Source organism: Limulus polyphemus, unplaced genomic scaffold (assembly GCF_000517525.1).
Source record: "Limulus polyphemus unplaced genomic scaffold, Limulus_polyphemus-2.1.2 Scaffold5807, whole genome shotgun sequence".
Taxonomy (NCBI): Eukaryota; Metazoa; Arthropoda; class Merostomata; order Xiphosura; family Limulidae; genus Limulus; species Limulus polyphemus.
Window position 1 is genome coordinate 3,890 of NW_013671417.1, and position 5,611 is coordinate 9,500.

At 33.9% G+C, this 5,611-nt stretch overlaps 1 protein-coding gene across 1 annotated transcript in view; it reads right to left on the reverse strand.

The window, feature by feature from the left end:
* Nucleotides 1–2,948, reverse strand: part of LOC111089290 — a 6,296-nt gene extending 3,348 nt beyond the window's left edge. Inside the window, exons 1-3 of the mRNA XM_022401517.1 lie at nucleotides 2,789–2,948; nucleotides 1,271–1,298; nucleotides 354–457 (exon numbers count right to left, since the gene is read on the reverse strand). The gene's annotated coding sequence lies outside the window, so the exon portion shown is untranslated. The remainder of the gene's footprint in view (nucleotides 1–353; nucleotides 458–1,270; nucleotides 1,299–2,788) is intronic.
* Between the last annotated feature and the right edge of the window lie 2,663 nt (nucleotides 2,949–5,611).

The following is a 5,611-nucleotide window of genomic DNA, read 5'->3' on the forward strand; positions in this document are numbered from 1 at the left end:
AGTTATCTGTCTATCTATCCATCAGTCATGCAGTTATCTATCTATCCATCCATCAGTCATACAGTTATCTATCTATCTATCCATCAGTCATACAGTTATCTATCTATCCATCCATCAGTCATACAGTTATCTATCTATCTATCCATCAGTCATACAGTTATCTATCTATCCATCAGTCATACAGTTATCTATCTATCTATCCATCAGTCATACAGTTATCTATCTATCTATCCATCAGTCATACAGTTATCTATCTATCCATCAGTCATACAGTTATCTATCTATCCATCAGTCATACAGTTATCTATCTATCTATCCATCAGTCATACAGTTATCTATGTACGTCTACCCACCTGGATACGAAGCTCTGTAAAATGTCCTTGAAGGAATTATATCTGGACCTTTGTCTTCCAAGTCCACGAAATCGTCAATGTCTTTCTTGAGTGGCACGTGGGACCTGTACATACAAAAATCTTGACGTAAGTGCTAATTAGAAGCTTCTTATTCTTGTAAAAACTAGGCCTATCAGAACTTGTTACTAAGACCCGTTTCAACTCAGCCAGTTTTTTATGTCTATATAATTTTTAACAGATCTGTACACCAGAGTCTTCGAACTAAACACGATCGTTCTAGTCACCAATAAGAGCAGAGTTGGACTTTGCTGCCTGTTAATTGGCTGGCTTACTTCTTGACAATCATTACGTACACCAGCGCACCTGGTGTTGAGATTATGAAGTTCTTACTTGTCCATGTGGCAATTCACGTAAACACTCAACAATAAATTTATGGGTTTATATCATTTTAATTTGGCAGGTAGGAAATATGTATTTAATGTCTCGTCAACATACACAAAGGTACATTGTAGAAAACACAAGAAAGTGAATAACACGTGGAGAACGTGTAACATTATAGAGAACGTGAAACATTGTGATGAATGTGTAACATTGTAAAATGAACATAATAAAAAAAAGTCTAAAACAAAATAACGTGATAAAAACAAAAGGTTACACGAAGACTAAACAGGCCATTATGTTCAGTTATCGTAAGTTTAGATGTGTCTCTAATATGCGAGTGGTGGAAGCAACTATCCTTAAAAAAATTCATTGCAACATCTACGGGCAACATACACATTACAACATGTACGGGCAACATACACATTACAACATGCATGGGCAACATTGCCCGTACATGTTGTAATGTGTATTGTAATGTGTATGCATGTACGGGCAACATACACATTACAACATGTACGGGCAACAACAATACGTACTTGTAATCCTCTTCTCTGTCGACTTGACCTGGGAAAGAAGAAATAAAACGTAGTTTTGTCAGAACTAATACAATGGTTAAGTCTTGTCTACTTTAATGCGACCTAGTGTTAATTAATGACTTTTACAACAAAATCTGTAGTGGTGTTCGTCACATTATCGGCGATTTGAACATTTTTATAGAATTAACAGCACACATTTAAAAATAATAAAAATAACTGTATTAGGGACAGCCTCTTAAATTCACGGGTAAGTCTAAGGGCTTTTAACGCTAAAAATCTTGTTTCGATACCCGCGGTTGGCAGAGCACCGCTGACCCATTGTGTATCTTTGTTGACCGGTGGGTAAGGGATAATTTTACAGACTTACAAAGCTAAGATCCGGGGTTCGATTGCCCGTAGTTGACAGACCTCAGACAGTTCAATGTGTAGCTTTGAGCTAAAACAACAACAACAATACACAGACATCTGAATTTTACTGGGTAAAAACAAATCAGACAATTATAAATAAATTAATATTTATCTACGGAACTTATTCGGATTATAATATCTAATTACTAATAATAATATTTATCTACAGAACTTATTCGGATTATAATATCTAATTACTACTAATAATATTTATCTACAGAAGTTATTCGGATTATAATATTTAATTACTACTAATAATATTTATCTACAGAACTTATTCGGATTATAATATCTAATTACTAATAATAATATTTATCTACAGAACTTATTCGGATTATAATATCTAATTACTAATAATAATATTTATCTACAGAACTTATTCGGATTATAATATCTAATTATTACTAATAATATTTATCTACAGAACTTATTCGGATTATAATATCTAATTACTACTAATAATATTTATCTACAGAACTTCTTATTATTAGTAAACAAAATATCCATGAATACTGTACAAACGAATTATAAAAATGACAAAACTCGAGCAGTTGGCCATTTCTTTGCACGATAATAAAGGTTGTACAAACGAGTTGATGTTTGATAAGATTTTATCAATAGCCGCTTAACAACAAACAAGACATTTATATTTTGAAGATTCATTAATTCGTATGGCTCTCTGTGCTCTGCCCACCGCGGGTACTGAAACCCAATTCTTAGCGTTTCAAGCCATCAGACTTACCGCTGAGCCATTGATGGTGGTGGTGGGGATCCTGTAGGTAATTTCAAATAAGAATCGTATTCTTTCCTAATGTTAACCACTCACGGGAACCATTTCTTTCACTAATCTTAGATCCCTTAAGCCTAAGTAGGTCGAAAAACCAAACATTATGTAGTTATTTAGATCTATCAAGTATGCACATTTCAGTTAAAAAACTGGACAGAAATAAGACATGTAAGTTAGCTAGAATGTATAGATGATAAATTCTCTCTTTAATTTAAAAATATATTTATATAGTTTTATTTTTTCAATAAAATATTCGGTGAGAAACTCCTATGTTTGAAATTTTGAAAACTTGAAGTAATCAGATATCGTTGCGTCATATTTACCTCTGGTTAATTTCTTCTTACTCCTCACTTTGAGGATTATCACCACGACCACAGCTATGAGAACGAGAGTAGTCACACTGACGATGAGGATGATAAAGATAGGTCGAACGACTAAGATATTTTGGGAGAGACCTTGAAGAGATGAAGTTCTATAATTAATGTTATTTATTTAAAAAAATCTAAAAATCACAACTACATAAAGATGTCAGGTGAACACTTCTATTTATACACTTATAAACACGTTATCTGGTGAATTTTATAATAATTGTGTTCACATCTCAGTTGTTTGTTTGTAAAGATATTCGAGAACTAACTAGGCTAGCCGTCCCTGATTTTAAACCACAGACTATAGAGAAGGCAAGCTAGTCAACGTTTGGGCGAATCTTTACCAATGAATAATGAGATTGACTGTCACATTATAACGCCCCCACTGCTTAAATGGTGAGCGTGTTCGAGATGGGATTCGAACCTGCGACCCGCAGATTACTGGCCGAGTATCCTAACCATTAGGCCATGCCAGATATTAGTTGATAAAACAGGGAGCGATTGGTATGTAGGGATAGGTCCGGTTAAAGATGGCGGCCTGTATATTGCGTATGGTAGCGCGTCGCCAGGATGTCGGCAAAACCCAGCCAAAGGGCTAGAGACGAAAAGCCCTTCACTAATCATTCCAAAACTACCACTTAAAGTTTGGCCAATCTTCCTTGACGTCTAGAAAACGAGCCGAGTCTCTTCGCTCCTCTTCACCATCAGCTGTAACCCGTAAGCCACTATTCCCTAGGATGTCTAGAGCATCAAGTGATCCGTGATATTATCAGATCAGACTTGATCAGATGTATCAAAAATAATTGTAATGAAGTCTGATAATTGCACTCGGATGAAGATGAAAGGTGGAAAAAATCCCCAATAACATTTTCATAACGTTTCGCTGAATGATCTAAAACAAGATCTAACGCGCAGGTGAATATCCAATGATTTCAGTAAATACGATAATGAAGTCGTTAATTACTCCGGTTTTAATAAAATTAACTCATATTTAATTGTCTTTCGTCACTTCTTTCGAACGGGAAAAAGAAACAAATGTTTGATCTATAAAGTCTTAATGTTTTCACGGTTTCCTCTGTTTAGTTAGCGAAACGAAATCCGAAAACTGTAAAAGTTAACAAAAATATGAAAAACAAAGTTACATAAGTTGACTGAACTTATGCAAGCAGTGTATCGCAAGTTACCGAAATTAATTATCTGTAGAGTCTTTACTCTGTTTTTGCTGCTACAAACAAGAAAATGTTACTGAATAGGAAAGTTTCGTCCCTGGTGGAGTTCCGGGCTCTGAAGTTATTCTCCTTCAGCTTTTGAAAATATAGATTACCAAAAAACATCACGTGAACATAAATCAGAAGAACGAAGTCTTTACTCTAAGTTTTAAAATATTCTGTGCAACATCAGAATAACGTATATACGTGACTTAAACTCATTGTTTGGTATCAGTACAACAACAACAACGTTTTATTGACACAGGTATACCTGTTTAAGTTGGATCTATTGTTACGGTTACTACGCCGTTACAAGTATGTATGTATGGATGGAATTGGTTCTGTTTGAAATAGATATTTATCGGCATAAACATTGGATGAAACTACAAGGACGATATGTCTTGTCCATGAAGTAATTACATTTTCTGGGACGCGACAGGAATGAGATATCTGTTTCCATCCTTAAATAAGCACGTTTTTGGCAAGCCGATCTGGTGGTTTATATTTCGTTCCCTATTCATGAATAACCTTACATAAGCTTCTGTTATATTTAATTTAAAACTCCAGTGGCTTTTTTCTGCCCAACTATAACATAATAATAATATCCTAAGTTTATTTTAAACGTGTTTTAGATTGTTTAAACTATATGGGTATTAGTATAGTCCTTAAATTATTTAATAAGTTTTAGTTTTTTAAGCTAAAGATGTTTTAATGAGTACTCTGGTGGCAGATTTCAAATTTAAATCCTTACTCCGAATTTCAATTAATGAAAGATCTGTTTATTTTTGTGGGATTTCGTCCCACGCTACTCGGGGGCTTTATGCGCTAGCCAACCCCAATTTTTAGGTGACAGACTAAAGGGAAGGCAGTTAGTCAAACATTAATGTAATGACATTCTAATTAAAAGTAATCCCTTGTAATTACGCGTCTGGGCCATTTTTTCCTGCTTTAAAAAAACACATTGTTGTCTGTAGAGAGTAATAGTAATAGAACCATATATATGATACAATATTGAATCACTTATATCAAATAAAAATATTACTTTACAAAATAATGTATACTAAATCTGAACGACAGTTAATTTGTTAATGTATTTCAGTTTCTAACGATAAAATATGTTCAATCTGTGTTTATAATGGCAACCAAAGATCTGGTCTGATAGACGTAACAAAAGATGTGTTCTAATAGACGTAACAAAAGATGTGTTCTTAAAGACGTAACAAAAGATGTGTTCTTACAGACGTAACAAAAGATGTGTTCTTATAGACGTAACAAAAGACGTGTTCTTATAGACGTAACAAAAGATGTGTTCTTATAGACGTAACAAAAGATGTGTTCTTATAAACGTAACAAAAGATGTGTTCTTATAAACGTGACAAAACATGTGTTCTAACAGACGTAACAAAAGACGTGTTCTTAAAGACGTAACAAAAAATGTGCTCTTATAAACGTGACAAAACATGTGTTATTATAGACGTAACAAAAGATGTGTTCTTATAGACGTAACAAAAGATGTGTTCTTATAGACGTAACAAAAGATGTATTCTTATAGACGTAACAAAAGATGTAT